Below are 22,957 nucleotides of genomic sequence, written 5' to 3'. Positions count from 1 at the left end.
TTTCCTAATTACACGCGCTGGCCCTTTAAGGCCGGGCGCGAGCGTGCGCGCGCACCCTACGGGACCCAGCCGGACGGAGCGGAAGTGAGCGCTGGCATCTCCTAGGAGGGAGACGGAGGCCACAGATCCATGGCTGCGGGCGTCGGGAGGTGAGTAAACCCGACGGCCCGCGGCCATGGGCGCTACAGTAAGACTATCCAACAACTTCGCAGAAGGATCTCCAAGCACATAAGTACCATTAACACGAAAGAAGATACCCCTCTTTCGAAACACATCAGACTCTGTCATCAAGGCGACACTAATGCCCTTAAATTTTGGGGCATCACTCAAGTCAGGTTGGGCCCTAGAGCTGGCAACCTTGATAAAAAATTGCTGCAAGAAGAAGCTAAATGGATTCATAGACTCAGATCTCTAAGCCCACATGGGCTGAATGAAGGCTTCACTTTTGTGGCCTTCCTGTAGTCCCTTTATCCATTATTGATTCATATTGCCATACCTACTATATGTTGACAGTACTGTCAACTAACTACTATGACCACTACTGAATTGCTATCATCAATGATATCTACATATCTACAATCTAGTCAGCACCACTAGATATGTTCATGTAGACTTTTTGTTTCTCCTTTTCTCTAACAAATGATCATATTTCATACTAATATGTATTCACTGTTTAATTATTATCCCCCTTTCAGGTAGAATCTACAGGAATGTATACATAGCTTCACATTACATTTGTATCACTTTAGAATGCATATGAGGATATTCTATTTTTTCATCCCCTTTAAACCTCATAACTTCTTTCGTTAGACCTGCCAATTATATTTCAGTCTATATCGGACACTCATTTATATACATACATATAAGAATACTTACCTATCTTTGGTGAATTCCACTACGGCCATATTTTCAAAGTGCCCTGACATGCGTACCTTCATCCATAAATGCCGAAATCGGCTAAGTTCAGTAGTGTGCCTAGCACGCAGGCGCCTCTGAGACACTTAGATCATTAACAACAGAAAATCGGCTATGTCCAGCCGTTACCCCAGTGCGCAGGCGCGCCCAACATACTTTCCTGACCGAAATCTTCAAAGTGCCTGGACATGCGCACTTGCTTCTATAAAGTCAGAGATCGGCTAAGTATAACTATTTGATCACATGCACATGCGCTATCCACACATCTAGATCGCCACCATATAAAATTTACTAAGTCCAGCCGTAGCTGCAGTATGCAGGCGCACGCAGCACATTTCAATTGGCCCAACATACACTCCCGGTATTGGCTAATCCATATGCCAATCTTTCAACACGAAGGCTTGGCTTTCTGATAGAGTTTCTATTGGTTCTCACACAGGTGAACCCTGTGTGACGTTCATTGTAGTCCTTAAAAAGAGTAACATTCTACACGCGCGCTTACTAGCCCCGTTTTGATCCCCTGAGGACGCTGTGTTAACAGCGAAACATGTCGGGGGGGGGGGGCTATACATAATCTTTTAAAACAGTCAGGTCTTATTAGCAACTAGAGCACGCTTACTACAGTATATCTGCAGCTGCTGGCTTGAGACATTTAAATTCAATTCACTCACACTCTGTCTGGCAAGCATGCAGAGAGAGTTCAAACAGAGCGTGTGCTAAATTAACACTGGCTGGAAATTTTAATCGTCTGTGCTCATTGTATATGTCCTCATGGACATCTTTAATGTTAAAATAATAAAAGTTACATTTTAATATATCTGTTAGTGGCTGGGAAATTTGGCTTTCGGTGTGCCTTTGGCAGATTTGTTCTTTTTTTGTATACGGTCAAGCTGCTCCCGCAACAGCAATATGGGGTTGAGATCTGGTGACTGTGCTGGCCACTCCATTACAGATAGAATACCAGCTGCCTACTTCTTCCCTAAATAGTTATTGTATAATTTGGAGGTGTTTTTTGGGTCATTGTCCTGTTGTAGGATGAAATTGGCTCCAATCAAGCGCTGTCCACAGGGTATGGCATGGCGTTGCAAAATGGAGTGATAGCCTTCCTTATTCAAAATCCCTTTTACCTTGTACAAATCGCCCACTTTACCAGCACAAAAGCAACCCCAGACCATCACATTACCTCCACCATGCTTGACAGATGGCGTCAGGCACTCTTCCAGCATCTTTTCAGTTGTTCTGCGTCTCACAAATGTTCTTCTGTGTGATCCAAACACCTAAAACTTCGATTCGTCTGTCCATAACACTTTTTTCCAATCTTCCTCTGTCCAATGTCTGTGTGCTTTTGCCCATATTAATCTTTTCCTTTTATTAGACAGTCTCAGATATGGCTTTTTCTTTGCCACTCTGCCCTGAAGGCCAGCATCCCAGAGTCGCCTCTTCACTGTAGACATTGACACTGGCGTTTTGCGGGTACTATTTAATGAAGCTGCCAGTTGAGAACCTGTGAGGCGTCTATTTCTCAAACTAGAGACTCTAATGTACTTGTCTTGTTTCTCAGTTGTGCAGCGGGGCCTCCCACTTCTCTTTCTACTCTGGTTAGAGCCTCTGTGTGCTGTCCTCTGAAGGGAGTAGTACACACCGTTGTAGGAAATCTTCAGTTTCTTGGCAATTTCTCGCATGGAATAGCCTTCATTTCTAAGAACAAGAATAGACTGTCGAGTTTCACATGAAAGCTCTCTTTTTCTAGCCATTTTGAGAGTTTAATCGAACCCACAAATGTAATGATCCAGATTCTCAACTAGCTCAAAGGAAGGTCAGTTTTATAGCTCCTCTAAACAGCAAAACTGTTTACAGCGGTGCTAACATAATTGCACAAGGGTTTTCAAGTGTTTTCTAATCATCCATTAGACTTCTAACACAGTTAGCAAACACAATGTAGCATTAGAACACTGGAGTGATGGTTGCTGGAAATGGTCCTCTATACACCTATGTAGATATTGCATTAAAAACCATACGTTTGCAGCTAGAATAGTCATTTAGCACATTAACAATGTATAGAGTGTATTTCTGATTAATTTAATGTTATCTTCATTGAAAAAACTGTGCTTTTCTTTCAAAAATAAGGAAATTTCTAAGTGACCCTAAACTTTTGAACTGTAGTGTATATATAAGGGCAGCAGAGTATATAAGGAGCAGCAGGGTATATAGGGGTCAGCAGGGTATATAAGGGCCAGCAGGGTATATAAGGGGCAGCAGGCTATATAAGGGGCAGCAGGGTAAATAGGGGACAGAAGGGTATATAGGGACAGAGAGACACACACACACACACACACACACACACACACACACACACACACACACGCACACTAACATATACACATAAAAACACAGAGACACATACTGTAGACACTCACCATGTCTCCTTGCTGACAGGATCACAGGTTTGTTGCAGGACGGGCTGTGGGCGGAGCTTCCTCCTCTTATCCTCAGCTGTTATTTACTCCGTATTTGTAACAGCAGAGCACAGAGTAGAGGCAGAGCCCAGTGGCGCCTCCTACATGCTGGGAGGGTGCAGCGCCCTGTGCGCTCGCACACCCCTATGGCCGGCCCTGGTGACAGCCCGGGAGTGGGAGTCATGTGAACTCATGCCACTGACGTGAGGTCAGGTGACAGGTCAGGCTACTGGACTTGTCCACTCCCTGGTCATCACAGACCCCAGTCAGAACGTCGCTGCATGAACTCCTGGCTTTTCCTGAAGCTGATTGCTGCTGCAGGTGTCCGACATACAGGGCATCTATCAGCAGCGTTCAGCTGCTCTGCGGCACCCCCCTTCCCTACCACCTAGTTGCACCCGGGGCTCATGCCCCGCATGCCCCCCCTAGCTACGCCCTTGCAAAAGTGATCCCATTTTGAAAACTACATGCCCTAAAGTATTCATCTAGGGGTGTAGTGAGTAGTTTGACGCCACATTTTGTTGCAGGAATTAATACAAAGGCCGTGTAAAAAATTTAATTTGGATTTTTTTCACAAATGTGGCACTTATAGGACATATTTTTTGTACACAGTACATGAAACTGAGGAAATGCCGCCCAACATTTATTGTGCTGCTTCTACTGTTTTCAAAAATTCCCCCACTTAGGACGTAATCCATTGCCTGGCCGCATTGTGGGACACAAAATGACAGGAACCCCTCTATGGTTTTCAGGACATAATTTTAGCTTGAATGACTTATAGGCCCCACTCCTTATTTACAAAGGATTTGAGCTGGCAGAACGATGTAACACCCCCAAAAGTGACACCATTTTGAAAACTACATTCCCTAAGGTGTTTATGGGTGTAGTGAGAATTTTTTTCAGGTGAGGGATCTATTCCTAATGGTATTTATCTAGAATTATGTTTTTTTGGTGGGAAATATTTCTCTAATGGTATTCATCTAGGGGTGTAGTGAGAATAAAAACATTTTGGTGGGGGACCTTTCCCCTTATGGTATTCATCTAGGGATATAGTGAGAATAATTTTTGTTTTGGTGGGAATCTTTCCCTAATGGTATTTATCTAGGGGTATAGTGAATTTTTTATTTTATTTTTTTTCGCTTTTCTTGCAATCCAATTTATATGTGTGATATAGTATAATAAAATGTGAAGTGAAAAATAAATAAATGAATTGGATAATAAAATGGTAACGAAAATGAATAAAAGGGCTAAAAAAATATTTAAAATCAAATAATTAATTTAGGTATGCATGGTACACGTGGAAACATTCCCTAATGCAGAGCCCTGATTTCTCTGGACAGGTGTCACATTGGTAACTACTTTCCCGCAGTATTCCGTTCCTAGCACATACGCAACATTTATTTTGGGGTCAGCTATTTTTGGCAGCAGGGGGCGCTTCGGATGGGAAATGTTGTCCTGGGACAATTCTGCTGGCTTGACAAGATAATGCCACTCGGGTCAGGTCTCCAAATATAAGATTTTTAATCACTCTTTCTTGATAGTGAAGATAGGATCCCTGGTTCCCTGCCTTTCTAAAAATTACAAACGAGTTATATAGGGACACTTGGATGAGGTGAACGGACAGTTTTTTGCACCATAATCGGGATTTCCAGACAGCATTGTGGGGCTGCAGCATCTGGTCTACAAGGTCCACCCCACCCATGAATTTATTGTATTCCTGTATGCAAACAGGCTTGCAGACGGTACTACTTTTCCCGCGTACAGGAATGTGGCTGCTGCTGTTTGGGTGAATCAATGTAAGCATCAGGACATCCCTATTGTCACAATAATTTGACAAGCAGCAAATCCTCATTACAAAGTCCCCTGATTTCCCCAGCTTTTAATTTTTGGTTGACCAGGGACTTTGGCATGCCTTTTTTATTTCGGCGTATGGTGCCACAGTTCACAGGTTTTTTTGCAGACAGGCACCTGAAGAGGGGTACGCTAGTGTAGAAATTATCCACACACAATTTGTACCCCAAAAGAGGGTGCAAAAGGTCCCAGACAAGTTTTCCACTGCTGTTAAGTGAAGGGGGGTATTCTGGAGGGACAATTTGGGAGACTTTCCCTTCATAAACACTGAATTTGTGAGTGTAACCCGAGTCACTTTCACACAGCTTATAAATTTTTAACCCAAATCGGGCCCTCTTGTTTGGCAAATATTGCCTGAATTGTATGCAGCCTTTTAAAAGGACCAGAGACTCATCCACGGCAATATTTTGTTCTTAGGTATTTGTCTCCGCAAACTTCCCATTTTATTTATTTTTTAAAGTGGCCTAATTTTAAAAACCCGGTCATGGCTGGGGTCACTGCGGGGTGGGCAAAGTGTGCTATCAACAAAATGAAGTCTCAAAGCGCTGCCTCGTCATTACCTCTCTGTACATAGGGGTGTCGTACAGGACATCAGATTTCCAATAGGACCTAATCGTGGGTTTCTTAACCAAACCCATGTTCAATAGGACGCCACACGCTATTTTTTGCGTAATAAGATGTGGGGTGACTGGCGATAAATTGAGCAGCATATAAATTGGTCTGCTCAACCATCAGGAATAATAATTAATATGAAAAGAAGATTTTTAAAAAGTCCTCCTCCCTAAAAACCTCGGTGTTGATTTGGATGCCCGTCACAGAGCTAAATTCTGGAACACACGGGGTGTATGACTCAGTGGGCACCCAATCGGGGTCAAAGTCATAGTGCTAGACAGACAATCTTGCCTGCGGCACCTTGGCTGTGGCTCCTCATCACTAGTGCTAGTGGATGATGACAAAATTAAAAATTGCTCATCAGTCTCACTTCCACTTTCTGTAGCAGATCATGGCGTAGGCTTCTTCTGCCGAATATAGTCGCTGAGCCATTTTATTACTATAAACTTAACGCTAGCCCTAACTATTTCTAACTAATTGCCCCCCTAACTAACGCCCTACATCTAACATACGCTACTTAATGTCTTATGCCTAACACTAAGTAATGATAATGAAAACAAAACTGTGGGAGGAATCCTCCAGCTCACCTTGACTGCAGGTTTTCGGCGATATGCGCCTGGATCTCCGTGACGGCTCACGGTGTTGAATGCAGGAAAACAAAAGGAATGGAGGATCCAGCGCAGTACATTAAAATAGAACAAAGTTCCAATTTTATTAGGAGTATTTAAAACAAGATTAATCCCGAGTGCAAATACTGAGAGATTGATAGAAAGGTGCCTACGCGTTTCAGACGCACACCACGTCCTTCCTCATGGCTCCTTGCTTAACCCCCTGCCAACCCATGATGTGCCGGCACATCATGGAGAGGGGAGGATGTATGGAGCGGGCTCACACGCTGAGCCCGCTCCACACACTGCAGGTGTCAGCCTCCGACAAGCTGCTCTAACGGCTAGGAACAGCAATGGCGCTGTTCCTGTCCGTTTAATGAGTTAAATGCCACGGTCAATAGCGACAGCGGCATTTATAGTGTTTTTTCCCATGAAGGACATTTATGACCACCTCTGGGACCCGCATATATCTCTAGAACGGGGCCCCCTAAACCCTGTTCTATCTTACCCGGCTCCGCTGTCTTCCGGGCACTTCCTGGTTACATGGTCGAGTTACGGAAACAGCGTAACTCGCTGAGCTACGCAGTTTCCGTAACTCCCATAGAACTGAATAGTAGTTATGGAAACAGCGTAGCATGCTAAGCTTCTGTAACTGCCATTCACTACTATGGGAGTTGCAGGAACAGCGTAGCTCAGCGATTTAAGCGGTTTCCGTAACTCATCCATGTATTGCGGTGTATTGTACCCTAGGGGAACTAATAGAATGTGTAAAAAATAAAATGTTAGATAAATTTTCATGAGTGTAATAGATTTGTAATAGTGAAGGTTCCCCAAGCACACTATAAAAATAAAAAAATACCCAGCAATGTAGACAAGCTGAAGCAACCTGAGCTTCCATAACACCTCAGCAGTGCCACAGGCTGATCGCCTCCATGCCAAGCCTCATTGATGCAGTAATTCATTCAAAAGGAGCCCCAGCCAAGTATTGAGTGCATATACTGTACATACTTTTCAGTAGGCCAACATTTCGGTTTTAAAAATAATTTTTGAAATTGGGCTTATATAATATTCACATTTTCTGAGACACTACATTTTGGGTTTTCATTAACTATTAGCCATAATCATCAACGGTAAAAGAAAAAAAAAATGCTGGAAATAGATCACTCTGTGTATAATGAATCTATTTGATATATGAGTTCCACTTTTTGAATTGAATTACTGAAATGAATTAATTTTTTGATGATATTCTAATTAATTGAGAAGGACTGGTGTGTATATTTACATAATATATATATATACATATATAAATTTTAAAATCTGACATAAAACAAAGGTGGGGGGAGGGGGTGAATGGGGTACTGGGGGTGATCAGTATGTTTTTTTTTCACTATTTGAAGGAGACAAAGCACACAGCTCCGTTCTCCTCAACGATCTGACAGGAATGAGAACGGAGCTGTTTGCCCTGCCACCCAGCCTTTGCAGGCTGCGATTGGTCAGTCAGATATGACTGACCAATCACCGCAATCGCTGTTCGGGGACCACTGTCATTGGTCCCTCGACGGCTCCCTGTGACACTCAGCTGTCTATGACAGCTGTTGCCAGGGACTTGTCACCGTGTGTTTACACACTGTGACAGTTTAAGTGCAGGACAGATATATCCGTCCACCTGCGAGAACAAGCAGCTGCCGAGGACAGATATATCCGTCCTTCGTCGTTAAGAGGTTAAAAAGTTTTTCTCACCATAAAACCTTATTCTAAATAATAAAGACCTACTTGCCAAATCTCGATGTATCGGCACACACTATCTTCAGCTTCTGCTTCTGAAGAGGGACACTACATGTCCCGTCATCCCCTTTTGTCTTCTCCGCAAACGATTCCCCACCCACCGCTTGTCCCCGTAACTGAAGTAACACAACGGAGCAGTCATAGTGCATGACCCTTGCGGTCACGTGCTTGATGACTCACTGACACGAACAATAGCAGAATGCAGCACTCGTTCACGTGGGGCTGTGTCAGTGCGTCATCAAGTAAGAGAAAACTACAGCCTGCCGGCACACCGTGACCTGCTTTTGGATCGGCGATTTTACACTCATTTGATAATAAAAGCTTATTGGTAAGTGACATTTTTACAGATAATAGGAAGAATGTTTACCATTTTTTGGTCACTGGATAACCCCTTTAAGGGGTTAATAAACATTTTTTTTTTTTAAAAAGAGGGGCAAATACTCACCCCTGTGAAACCCTACTAGCAACTGTGACCCACTCTCGGGATGTACCATTAATAACCACCCTCTGTCTTCCATCACTGAGCCAGTTGTTGACCCAATTACACATATTTTCCCCCAGTCCCAGCATTTTAATTTTATATATCAACTTTATATGTGGCACAGTATCAAACGCCTTTGAAAAGTCTAGATACACCACATCCACAGCCTTACCCATGTCCAGTCAAGAACTTGCCTCCTCATAGAAGCTGATCAGATTGGTTTGACTGGACTGATCCCTCATAAACTCATGCTGATGCTGCGTTAACAGTTCATTTGCATTGAGATACTCGAGAATAGCATCTCTTAGAAAACCCTCAAATATTTTACCCACAATGGAGGTTAAACTTACAGGTCTATAGTTTCCAGGCTCTCTTTTTGACGACTTCTTAAATATTCGCACCACATTTGCTATGCGCCAGTCCTGTGGAACAGACCCAGTCATGATAGAAATATCAGAAGTAAGGGTCTGTCTATCATGATACTTAATTCTTGCAGAACGCGGGGGTGTATAACATCCAGACCTGGTGATTTGTCTACTTTAGTGCTTTCAACGCGGCACCTCTTGCTGGATTAAGCAGGTGACATTTAATGGAGAATTTACTTTATCCCTAATCATGTCGCCTTACATTGGATTTTCCTGTGTAAATACATTATGCCGAGATTATTTTTCTGAGGCCCAACGTTTTCAGTTTCTGATTATTTATGTATTTTAAAAATATTTTTGGGTTATTCCTTTTTTTTTTGGTAACGAGTCTCTCTATTTCAATCTTTTCTGCTATTATTTGTCATTTACACAACTTCTTTTTTTCTTTATAATTATTTAATGCCTCGTCATTACCTTCCTGCTTTAGGCCCCATGCACACGAATGTAAAATTAAACTACAACCTATCCACAGGGCATACATATGCACCATTTTACATTATTAACCCCTTCAGGACTGAGCCTGTTTTGGCCTTCAGGACGAAGCCGATTTTTCAAATCTGACATGTGTCATTTTATGTGGTAATAACTCTGGAATGCTTTTACCTATCCAAGTGATTCTGAGACTGTTTTCTCGTGACATATTGTACTTTATGTTAGGGAAAAAATGTGGTCGATAAATTCAATATTTATTTGTAAAAAACAGAACGATTTTGAGAAAATTTGCAAAAATTAGCATTTTTCTAAATTTAAATGTATCTACTTGTAAAACAGATAGTAATACCACACAAAATACTTACTAGTTTATATTTCCCATATGTCTACTTTATGTTTGCATCGTTTTTTGAAAATTCTTTTATTTTTCTAGGACGTTACAAGGCTTAGAACTTTAGCAACAATTTCTCATATTTTCAAAAAAATTTCAAAAGCCTATTTTTTCAGGGACCAGTTCAGTTCTGAAGTGGCTTTGAGGGCCCCATACATTAGAAAGTCCCCATAAATCACACCATTTTGAAAACACCTTTCAAAGTATTCAAAACAGCATTCAGAAAGTGTTTAGGCGTTTCACAGGAATTAAAGCAAAGTAGAGGTGAAATTCACAAATTAAATTTTTTTTTTAAAATTCATATGTAATAAATTTTTTCTGTACCACAGAAGGTTTTACCCAAGAAATGCCACTCAATATTTATTGCCCAGATTCTGCAGTTTTTAGAAATATCCCACATGTGGTCCTAGTGCGGTAATGGACTGAAACACCGGCCTCAGAAGCAAAGGAGCACCTAGTGGATTTTGGGGCCTCCTTTTTTTAGAATATATTTTAGGCACCATGTCAGGCTTGAATAGGTCTTGTGGTACCAAAACAGTAAAGACCCCCCAAAAGTGACCCCATTTTGGAAACTATATTCCTCAAGGAATTTATCTATGGGTATAGTTAGCATTTTGAACCCACAGTTTTTTTGCTCAATTTATTTTTTGTGAATTTTTACAAGGAATAAAGTAGAAAAAACACCCCAACATATGTAAAGCAATTTCTTCCGATTATAGCAATACCCCATATGTGGTAATAAAATCCTGTTTGGACCCACAGCAGGCCTCAGAAGAGAAGGAGCACCATTTGGATTTTGGATTTCTGATTTTGCTGGAATCGTTTTCAGTGCCATGTCGCGTTTGCAATGCACTGGAGGGATGAAAACCGTGGAAACCCCCCCAATAGTGACCCCATTTTGGAAACTACACCCCTCAAGGAATTTTTCTAGCGGTAAAGTTAGCATTTTTACCCCACGTGCCCATAATTACGGGTCGTTATTACAGGCACGGTCGTGTGCCTGGTGCCTTACTAGTTTAAACGCTTTCTTTTTATTATTTATTGCCCACCTTTCTGCTTTATTTAACTACATCAGTTTCATGCTGTTCATGCTGTTTCAAGCTTGTTTATTCCCATAAGGTATATATTTTGCACAGAACCTATTTAAGAGGCTTTTAAAAATGTCAGATTGAGAATGTGTATTTTTATTTTTGAGGACATTGTCCCAGTTTATGCCCTTAACCCCTTCAGGGAGCAGCCACTTTTGGACCAAATGACACAGCCTCATTTTTTTAAATCTGACGTGTGTTACTATATGTGGTAATAACTTGGGAATGCTTTTACCTATCCAAGCGATTCTGAGATTGTTTTCTCGTGACATATTGTACTTTAAGTTAGTGAAAAAAATGTGATCGATATATTCAATATTTTTGTGTGAAAAACATCAAAATTTAGAGAAAATTTGCAAAAAATTATCATTTTCTAAATTAAAATGTATCTGCTTCTAAGACAGATAATTATACCACACAAAATAGTTACTAGCTAACATTTCCCATATGTCTACTTTAGATCGGCATAATTTTTTGAACATCCTTTTATTTTTATAGAACGTTACAAGGCTTATAAGTTTAGCAGCAATTTCTCAAATTTTCAAGAAAATTTCAAAAGCCTATTTTTTTAGGGACCAGTTCAGTTCTGAAGTGGCTTTGAGGGCCTTATATATTAGGAACCCCCACAAATCTCCCCATTTTAAAAACGGCACCCCTTAAAGTATTCAAAACAGCATTTAGAAAGTTTCTTAACGCTTTATGCGTTTCACAGGAATTAAAGCAAAGTGGAAGGTAAATTTGCAAATTTCATTTTTTTTTGCAGAAATTCCATATTAATCAATTTTTCCTGTAATACTGAAGGTTTTTACCAGAGAAACACATCTGAATATTTATTGGCCTGATTCTGAAGTTTTTAGAAATATCCCACATGTGGCCCTAGTGCGCTACTGGACTGAAACAAAAGCCCCAGAAGCAAAGGAGCACCTAGAGGATTTTCGGGCCTTCCTTTTCTTAAATTATATTTCAGGCACCATGTCAGGTTAGAAGAGGTTTTGTGGTGCAAAAATAAAGGAAACACCCCAAAAAAGACCCCATTTTGGAAACTACACCGCTTGAGGAATTCATCTAGGGGTGTAGTGAGCATTTTGAACCCACAGGTGTTTCATAGATTTCATTAGAATTGGGCAGTGAAAATGAAAAATTACATTATTTTCCAATAAGATGTAGCTTTACTTCAAAATTTTTTCAACAAATAAATGAGGAAAAGCACCCCAACATTTGTAAAGCAACTTCTCCAGAGTACGGAAATACCAAACATGTGGTCATAAACTGCTGTTTGGGCAAGCAGCAGGACTCAGAAGGGAAGGCACGTAATTTAGCTTTTGCAGCGCTGATTTTACTGGATTCATTTCTCTGAATCATGTCGCATTTGTAAAGCTCCTAAGGTACCAGTACAGTGGAAACCCCCCCCCCCAAAAGTGACTCCATTTAGGAAACTACACCCCTTGAGGAATTCATCTAGTGGTGTAGTGAGCATTTTGACCCCACAGGTGTTTCATAGATCTCATTAGAATTGGGCAGTGAAAATGAAAAATTAAATTATTTTCCAATAAGATGTAGCTTTACCTCAAAATTTTTATTTTTTTCAACAAATAAATGATGAAAAGCACCCCAACATTTGTAAAGCAACTTCTCCAGAGTACGGAAATACCCAACATGTGGTCATAAACGGCTGTTTGTGGCAGCGGCAGGACTCGGAAGGGTAGGCACGCCATTTAGCTTTTGAAGTACAGATTTTGCTGGTTTGATTTCTCGGCACCATGTCGCATTTGTAAAGCTCCTAAGGTACCAGTAGAGTGGAAACCCCCCCAAAAGTGACTCCATTTAGGAAACTACACCCCTTGAGGAATTCATCTAGTGGTGTAGTGAGCATTTTGACCCCACAGGTGTTTCATAGATCTCATTAGAATTGGGCAGTGAAAATGAAAAATTACATTATTTTCCAATAAGATGTAGCTTTACCTCAAAATTTTTATTTTTTTCAACAAATAAATGATGAAAAGCACCCCAACATTTGTAAAGCAACTTCTCCAGAGTACGGAAATACCCAACAAATGATTCAATTTTGGAAACTTCACCCCTAGAAGAATTCAACTAGGGGTGTAGTGAGCATTTTGACCCCCCAGGTGTTTCATAGATTTCATTAGAATTGAGCAATAAACATGAAAAATTTCATTTTTTTTCCACTAAGACGTAGCTTTAGGTAAAAATGTTTCATTTTCTCATCAAATAAAGGAGAAAAATCACCATAACATTTGTAAAGCAACTTCTCCAGAGTACGGAAATACCCCATATGTGGTAATAAAGTACTGTATGAATACACATCAGGGCTCAGAAGGGAAGGAGCGCCATTTGGCTTTTGGAGAGCAGATTTTGCTGGATTGGTTGTTCTGCGCCATCTCGCTTTTGCAAAGCCCCTTGGGTACCAGTACAGTGGAAACTACCCAAAAGTGACTCCATTTGGCAAACTACACCCATTGAGGAATTAATCTAGGGGTGTAGTGAGCATTTTGACCCCACAGGTGTCTTATAGATTTTATTACAAATGGGCAGTGAAAATGAAAAATTACATTATTTTCCAATAACACATAGCATTAGTTCAAAATTTTTCATTTTCTCAACAAATAAAAGAGAAAAAGCACCATAATATTTGTAAAGCAACTTCTCCGGAGTACGGAAATGTCCCACATGTGGTCATAAACTGCTATTTGGACACACAGCAAGGCTCTAAAGGGAAGGAGCGCCATTTAGTATTTGGAGTGGAGATTTTACAAGATTTGTTTTTTGACACTGTGCTGCATTGAGCTATAGTACCAGTACAGTGGTACCCCCCCCCCCCCCCGAAATATTACCCCATTTTGGAAACTAGATCCCTCAAAGAATTGATCTAGGGGTGTAGTGAGCATTTTGACCGCACAAGTGTTTTGCAAAAATGAGTAAACAATAGATGTTGCAGATTGAAAATTGCTGATTTCCACAGATAAGCCATTTCAGTGCCCAATGTGTTGTGCCCAGCTTGTACCACCGTAGACACAAATCCCATAAATTGTTAAGCGGGTTCTCCAGAATACAGTAATACCCCATATGTGGTCATAAATTGCCATTTGGGTACACTGCCAGGCTCAGTTGGACTACCATTTGGCTTTTGAAGCGCAGATTTTGCTTGGTGTATTAGTGGTATTTCAGCTTATAATGTGGGGGCGGAGTACATCAGGATATATGTAAACTGTGAGGAGTACATCAGAGTATATGTAATATGTGAGGAGTACATCAGGGTATATGTAATATGTGCGGCTACATCAGGCTATATGTAAGCTGTGAGGAGTACATCAGGGTATATGTAAGCTGGGCGGAGTACATCCGGGCATATGTAAGCTGGGCGGAGTGCATCAGGTCATAATAGGATGATGTAATAATGGGGAGAATGAATAATCCATGGATTGGTGTGGTACGCTTTGAACCAATCCTTTATACACAGGCCGGGTTTATTGGGTATTATACAAAATATCTGCGCTCCAGTATTGCCTAATATTTTACTTCTTCACTAGCCCTATAGGCCGCACAAGGCCCTAAAGTTTCCTCATTTCCCCTGCATCTACAGGGTCCACCCGTGGGGTCCAGCAAATGACTATGTAGGGTATTTAGTGAAATTCTACTGGACCTAAAAATGAGTCTGGGCCGTCAATTTGCATCATTGCGTTTTGAGAATCATAACGTGTTATTTTTCCGTTGACGGAGCTGTGTGAGGGCGCGTTTTTTGTGGAACGAGCTGTAATTTTTATTGGTTCCATTTTGGGGTACATGCAATTTTTTATCACTGTTCATTCCATTTTCTGGGAGATGAGGAAACCAAAAAACAGCCATTCCAGCACAGTTCTTTTTTTTTTTTTTTCTACAGTGTTCACCGTGCAGTATAAACAACATGTTAACTTTATTCTGCGTTGCGATACGATTACAGCGACACCAAATTTATATTGTTTTTTTACGTTTCACTACGTTCCCACAATAAAAATACTCTTCTAAAAAAAATCATGTTTTAGTGTAACCATATTCTGACAGCCATAACTTTTTTATTTTTTAGTTGATATCGCTGCGGGATGGCTTGTTTTATGCGTGACGAACTGTAGTTTCTATTGGTACCATTTTGCGTTACTTGCAACTTTTTGATCACGTTTTATTACATTTTTTTTGAGACAAGATGACCAAAAACAAAATGCTGTCATTGTTTTTTATTAAAAGATTTTACGGTGTTCACCGTGCGGTAAAAATAATGTGATATTTTTATAAATCAGGCCGTTCCGAACGTGGCAATACATATTATGTATAGTTTTTTTTTCATATTTTCATTTTTTTTCTAATAATGAAGGAGTTGATCAGGGAAACAGGGCAAGTGTTGTTTTTATTATTTATTTATTATTTATTAACTTTTATTTATTTATTTTTCTTTCACATTTTTTTTTACTTTTTTCACTTTTTCTTTTACACTGACCTGGGGACTTGAAGATTTGGTCTTCTGATCCCCGGTATGATACACTGCACTACTTATGTAATGCAGTGTATCGTAACTGTCATTCTTCATATGACAGTTAGCGTATTAGGTCCTGCTTCGGGCAGGACCTAATAGGCTACCGTACCTGGGCAACCAGGAAGCCTAGTAACGGCTTCCTGGTTGCCATAGCAACAATCGCCACCCGCGATCCATCGTGGGGGGGGGGGGCCGGGGGTTACAGAGGGAGCTCCCTCCCTCTGTCAACCACTTCAATGCGGCGGACGCCATTGACAGCCGCATTGAAGGGGTTAAATGGCTGCGATCGGCTGTAACAGCCATCGCAGCCATTGCAGCGGCATGTCAGCTGTGTATAACAGCTGACAGCCGCTGAAGATAAAGCGCGCACAGCTCCTGTGCTCGCTTTATCTCCAGGGCGTAACTGTATGCCCAAATGCGGGCACTCACTCAGAATTTGGACGTACAGTCACGCCCAATCGCGGGAAGGGGTTAATGTCATCCCATGAAAATTGGCCTTTCTGAAGTTTAGGGTCTTTGTAGGTACTCTACCAAACCCCTTATTAAAGGATATATGAAAACTATAAGGGCGTTATACTGTGTGTGGGGAGGCACTATGGAACATTATACTGTGTGATGGGCACTATGGAGTGCATTATACTGTGTGGGGGCACTATAAGGGCGTTATACTGTGTAATGGGAACTATGGGGGCATTATAGTGTATGTGTATGTGTGTGTGTGTGTGTGTGTGTGTGTGTGTGTGTGACACTATAGTGGATAAATATAGTTAAATCCTGTTCCATGTAAAATCCCCTCAAAAAACAAGGGGCACTCCCTCCGTCTGGAGAATAAAGGGTTCACTCTCCAGAGGAGACGAGCCTTCTTTACTGTAAATCTGTGGAATAGTCTACTGCAGGAGCTGGTCACCGCAGCTACAGTAGATGGCTTTAATAAAAAAGCTTAGATCATTTCCTAGAACCAAAAAATATCAGCTCGTATGTCAATGTATAAAATTTTTGTTTCATCCCTTCCCTTTTTTCCCATCCCTTGGTTGAACTTGATGGACATATGGTATGTACTTTTTCAACTGTACTATGTAAAAATGCAACTGTGTATTATACGGTGTGATGAGCACTATGGGGGCATTACACGGTGTAAGTGGGGAGGCACTTTGGGGCATTATACTGTGTGTTTGGCACTATGGGGTGTATTATATTGTGTGGGGCACTATGGGGGCATTATACTGTGTGTTTGTGGGAGGCACTATGGGGTCACTATACTGTGTGATGGGCACTATGGGGCATAATACTGTGTGATGTGCACTATTGGGTGCCTTATAATGTGTGTGGGACACTATAAGGGCGCTATACTTTGTAATGGGAACTATGGGGGCATTGTAGTGTGTGTGTGTGTGTGTGTGTGTGTGTGTGTGTGTGTGTGTGTGTGTGTGTGTGTGTGTGAGACACTATAGGGGAATTATACAGTGGACTGGGCAATAGCAGATAGGTCCGTTTAAGCTGGAAGGCCCCTATATAGAATTCAATTGTATCTGCGTCCAAAAAATGTCTCCATTAACAATGGATCTGAGTAAAAAAGTATTGCCTAGTCGTAATAGTCTATTGTGTACAAAACCATTGTCCAATCGTAACATATGTCTATTTTTCAATATAAGCTGATACATATCACAAGCTTACATAAATCATAAGCCAATATTTTTCATTAGCCTATATATAAAGGCTATAAAGGCTACAGGGACGCGTCCCATTCTGTAGGTGCGCTCCGCTGTTTCCTTGTCTCTTCCCATTCCCCACATAGTGATGCGTCCTAATTCTAGGTGACGCTTTGCTGTGACATTTTACAGCTTCCTGTTACGCTCCCATGCAGGGACTAATCAGGAAGTGTTAGTTTACTTACTATTGTTAGGGGTCACCTGATTGGTTTATCCGGGGAACCAATTGAATTGGACTAGACTAAGGGGGGGTTATTTAAAGAGACGCAGTACACGGGCGCCATTGAAGCAGCCATTCTTCCCTGATGATGCCATTCTATGTGTCGAAATATGTAGGATCGCTGATTTAGGGACTTTTTCGTTATTTTAATATACAATCCATGTATGACTTGCCTCACAATCGTCAAATGAGTAGTTTAGTGGTAGTAGAGGCATGATATTAGCATGTAGAGATCAGTGTCTAGAGCAATTTCTAAATATGAGGAATGCCTCCATTTTTTCTCAGTTTGAGCTGACAGTAAGAAGCAAATTAGGAGGAATGCCTCAAATGCATCTAATTAAAATTCGTCACCCGCTTTTTGGTTTCTAGCTGTAAAATAAATTTGTTAGGAAGAACATGTTAAATGAATGTAGGAGACATTGACATCTTTAATTTTCTGAGTTATGAATGTAGGAGTTATTGATGTCTCTAATATATAAGCTGTAAATACCTCCAGTAAATGCAGGATATAGCAACGTCTTTAATACATGAGTTTGCGAATAAATGAATTCAAATATACATTGAATCGTCAGTGATGCTATCATTAGTTTGTAAATAAATTAATTCAAATATATATTGAATCGTCCGTGACGCTATCCTATAACCTTACAAAAGTGTGAATTTTTATCTGTTGGAATATTAGTCCTCCTATCTAAAATAGAATATATTGAATATGTATTTTCCCTCTACAGATTTGACCATTAACATTAAATTGAGAATATAATATTTATAATTGGTAAAGGCAGTCAATGGATTTCATTTTTAATCCACAATTGTACGTCCTCATTAGGGTTAATAAAAACTTTTAGTGTATCTCAATAATCGAAATTTTAGTTTTATAGTGTGACTATACTGTACATAACCAATCACACAGTTAGTGGGAGTACATCCTTTGGACTATGTTAGCACAGTCCTCGTGTCTGAATTATTATACTGTGTGGCGGCACTATGGGGGCATTATACTGTGTGATGGGCACTATGGGCGCATTTTACTGTGAGTATGGGAGGCAGTGTAGGTGTATTCTACGGTCTGATGGGCACTATGGAGGCATTATACTGTGTGAGGCACTATAGGGGCATCATACTGGGTGGGGGCAGCTTTGGGTGCATTATAGTGTGTGGTGGCCACTATGAGGGTATTATACTGTGTGGAGGCCACTATGGGGGCATTATACGGTGTTGTGTGGTCTCTATGGGGTCATTATAATGTGGGGAGGCACAATAAGTGCAAGGGATGAACTGGGTGTGTATGGGTGGGGTTAGAGTTGTGACTTAACAGGGAAAAAAATGAATGTTAGGAGGTATACCGCACATAGCACTCACAGCACTTCCCTTTTGAAGAGTTTTATTTTTTTTTCATTGTTTTGTACTAAAACCGTGTATTTTAGTGTTTAGTGCCACTTTGTCATTTATTTTTATCTCCTGGATACATAGAAGCTGTATTTTGCGCTGAAACCTGAATCCATAGGTCAGCATAACTGACGGCTTCAGCGACTCCTGCATGTCAGGTCCTGAGTGTCATAACTTAGAAGCGATCGATAACAACTGCATCCACTGTCACCAAAGCCGTCAGTCCCGCTAACCCGACGGATTCAAGTTTCAGCGCAACATACAGCTTCTATGTATCAAGGATAACATAGAAGCTGTATCTCAAAAAGTAAGCATTTTTTTAAAATAAAAACAAATTACAAAGTTGCACTAAACACTGAAATACCTAAAGGTTTACATAGACTTTAAAGTTAAGTCCGTCCCCCCACCACAAAAACTATTTATGAAGAATTCCATACCCTCACATAAAATGTATAGTCAAGTCCCCCATCCCCCACACAAACGATTTATTAAATCCCCCCCCCCCCCACACATGATATTTACAGTTCCCGCTACTTGCACAACACACAAAAACAGCTGTTCTTACCAGTTCTGAGCTCCATGGAGGAATCCTTATCCTGTCAGCTGCCACACACAAGTTGCAGGCATAAGGGAAGGACAGCTCCTCTCCAGCCCTTTCTCCCTCCATCCTTACTGCCTGTCTACTAGGTAACTAGATGTGGCCTAATACTTCACCGCAATCCATGTGATTCTCCTGCACAGAGTATGTGACCTCTGAACAGCTGCATTACATAACGTCACATCTGATTTGTAATGCAGCCACCTGGGGATCACATACTTTGCTTGTGCAGGAGAATCACATTGATTGCATAGGACAGCTCCCACTCCTTTCATCAACATTCCCCTGTGATGCCCCAGATTTTTCATAAACTATTATATCAACAGGCGGCCATGGCCCTATGGGTCGGCGTTGGGGGGGGGGGGGCAAACTGGGCAATTGCCCAGGGCCCCAATCCTCTTAAGGCCCTCATTTATGGGCAGCACAAACCCCCTTATGCCCTGTGGCGTTGCAAGTAATGGGGGGCCACCAATGGTAGCAAGTGCCACATTCAATTGTATCTGCATCCTCTGGGCACAGATACAATAAAATACTATATGCTACAGGCCACATTAGGCCTGCAGCCTATAAGGTGCTAGGACAGAATCCCTGTGCCACTGGATCACGCCGGCTTATACAAGGGTCCCGTCTCGCCGTCTCGAGAACAGGAACGGGGCTAGATGACTAAAAAATGTTTGAGTTTGTGAGGCTGTGTGGCACTATCTACAGTGGGGGGGGGGGGCTGTGTGGCACTGTCTACAAGAAGGGGGCTATATGGCACTATCTATAAGAGGGGGTCTGTGTGGCACTATCTACAAGAGTTGGTGTGTGGCACTATCTACAAGGGGGCTGTGTCTGGCACTATCTACAGGGGACTGTGTGTATGGCACTATCTACAGGGGACGCTGTGGTGCTATCTTCATTGGCACTGTGGCACAATCTACAGTGGGCATAAAGGGGGTATTACTGTATGGGGCAAAAGGGGCATGGTTACTGATGAGGCACTTTTATTGTGTCGAGCACTAGGGGATCATTATTACCATCTGGGGAACTGTGGATTACGAGTTTGTTTAGAGGATGGGGTATAGGTGGGGAGGATGCAGGAAAAGCAAGAAACCAACATGACTGTATCAAATTCTGCAGACACGTTTCGTTGCTGCAATAAGTCATCACATTGGTCTGGGCCAGATGGAGAAAAAAAGGCAAAGTGAATGACTCTTATCACAAAAAACATCACCTGTGAGTCACTGGATGTAAATGTGCTGTAATCACTTATATTGTCTGCAAAGCTCCTGTGTATAAGTGCATCTACCACTATATGGCCACTATATGGTGGTAATATTGGTCTTTGTATAGTGGTTTTTATATAGTAATAGTATGGGGGTATTATTCAGTCACTATGTGGTTATGGTGTGGAGGTATTATTCAGTAACAGTATAGGGGTATTATTCAGTCAGTATGCGGTCATGGTGTGGCGGTACTATTTGGAACTTATATTGTGTTATTATTGGTAATATTAGTCTTATAATAGTACGTTGTGTTCAGTAATAGTATGCAGGTAATATTTCATCTGGTATAGTGGTATGATTTAAAAACTACAGTGAAGGAAATAAGTATTTGATCCCTTGCTGATTTTGTAAGTTTGCCCACTGTCAAAGACATGAACAGCCTAGAATTTTTAGGCTAGGTTAATTTTACCAGTGAGAGATAGAATATATTAAAAAAAAACTGAAAATCACATTGTCAAAATGATATATATTTATTTGCATTGTGCACAGAGAAATAAGTATTTGATCCCTTTGGCAAACAAGACTTAATACTTGGTGGCAAAACCCTTGTTGGCAAGCACAGCAGTCAGATGTTTTTTGCAGTTGATGATGAGGTTTGCACACATGTTAGATGGAATTTTGGCCCACTCCTCTTTGCAGATCATCTGTAAATCATTAAGATTTCGAGGCTGTCGCTTGGCAACTCGGATCTTCAGCTCCCTCCATAAGTTTTCGATGGGATTAAGGTCTGGAGACTGGCTAGGCCACTCCATGACCTTAATGTGCTTCTTTTTGAGCCACTCCTTTGTTGCCTTGGCTGTATGTTTCGGGTCATTGTCGTGCTGGAAGACCCAGCCACGAGCCATTTTTAATATCCTGGTGGAGGGAAGGAGGTTGTCACTCAGGATTTGACGGTACATGGCTCCATCCATTCTCTCATTGATGCGGTGAAGTAGTCCTGTGCCCTTAGCAGAGAAACACCCCCAAAACATAATGTTTCCACCTCCATGCTTGACAGTCGGGACGGTGTTCTTTGGGTCATAGGCAGCATTTCTCTTCCTCCAAAGACTGCGAGTTGAGTTAATGCCAAAGAGCTCAATTTTAGTCTCATCTGACCACAGCACCTTCTCCCAATCACTCTCAGAATCATACAGATCTTCATTTGCAAACTTCAGACGGGCCTGTACATGTGCCTTCTTGAGCAGGGGGACCTTGCGGGCACTGCAGGATTTTAATCCATTACGGCGTAATGTGTTACCAATGGTTTTCTTGGTGACTGTGGTCCCAGCTGCCTTGAGATCATTAACAAGTTCCCCCCGTGTAGTTTTCGGCTGAGCTCTTACCTTTCTCAGGATCAAGGATACCCCACGAGGTGAGATTTTGCATGGAGCCCCAGATCGATGTCGATTGACAGTCATTTTTTATGTCTTCCATTTTCTTACTACTGCACCAACAGTTGTCTCCTTCTCACCCAGCGTCTTACTTATGGTTTTGTAGCCCATTCCAGCCTTGTGCAGGTCTATGATCTTGTCCCTGACATCCTTAGAAAGCTCTTTGGTCTTGCCCATGTTGTAGAGGTTAGAGTCAGACTGATTAATTGAGTCTGTGAACAGGAGTCTTTTATACAGGTGACCATTTAAGACAGCTGTCTTTAATGCAGGTACCAAGTTGATTTGGAGCGTGTAACTGGTCTGGAGGAGGCTGAACTCTTAATAGTTGGTAGGGGATCAAATATTTATTTCTCATGCACAATGCAAATAAATATATATAATTTTGACAATGTGATTTTCTTTTTTTTAAAATATATAATCTATCTCTCACTGGTAAAATTTACCTAGCCTAAAAATTCTAGACTGTTCATGTCTTTGACAGTGGGCAAACTTACAAAATCAGCAAGGGATCAAATACTTATTTCCTTCACTGTATATATGTATATAGATAATTTTTTGGTGTGAAAGGGGGGACATATGCTTTGGAACGTGCAACACTCCTTGACACACTAGAAACCAACGAAATAGTTCTTTGCACATCACGTTCTAAATTTACTGCATTATTGGTACAGTAATTCAGCATTTGGGGGTCCCACTTTTAACTTTGCCCAGGGCCACACTTTGTCTAAAACCGCCCCTGACGCCCTAAACGTCTACTGGGGGACTGGCCCAGGGGGCACATGCCTCCCCCTCCTCCGGCCAATCCCACCCCTGGATACAACTTCTATGTATACA

General features: G+C 41.4%; 1 protein-coding gene across 1 annotated transcript in view; it reads right to left on the bottom strand.

Moving 5' to 3' along the window:
* Positions 1–22,957, bottom strand: part of SLC23A1 (solute carrier family 23 member 1) — a 514,793-nt gene that overhangs the window by 32,546 nt on the left and 459,290 nt on the right. The window lies entirely within an intron of this gene.

This window comes from Rhinoderma darwinii, chromosome 3, assembly GCF_050947455.1.
Source record: "Rhinoderma darwinii isolate aRhiDar2 chromosome 3, aRhiDar2.hap1, whole genome shotgun sequence".
NCBI classification, from domain to species: Eukaryota; Metazoa; Chordata; class Amphibia; order Anura; family Rhinodermatidae; genus Rhinoderma; species Rhinoderma darwinii.
The sequence above is the reverse complement of the archived record's forward strand: the minus strand, read 5'-3'. Positions and strand labels throughout refer to the sequence as shown.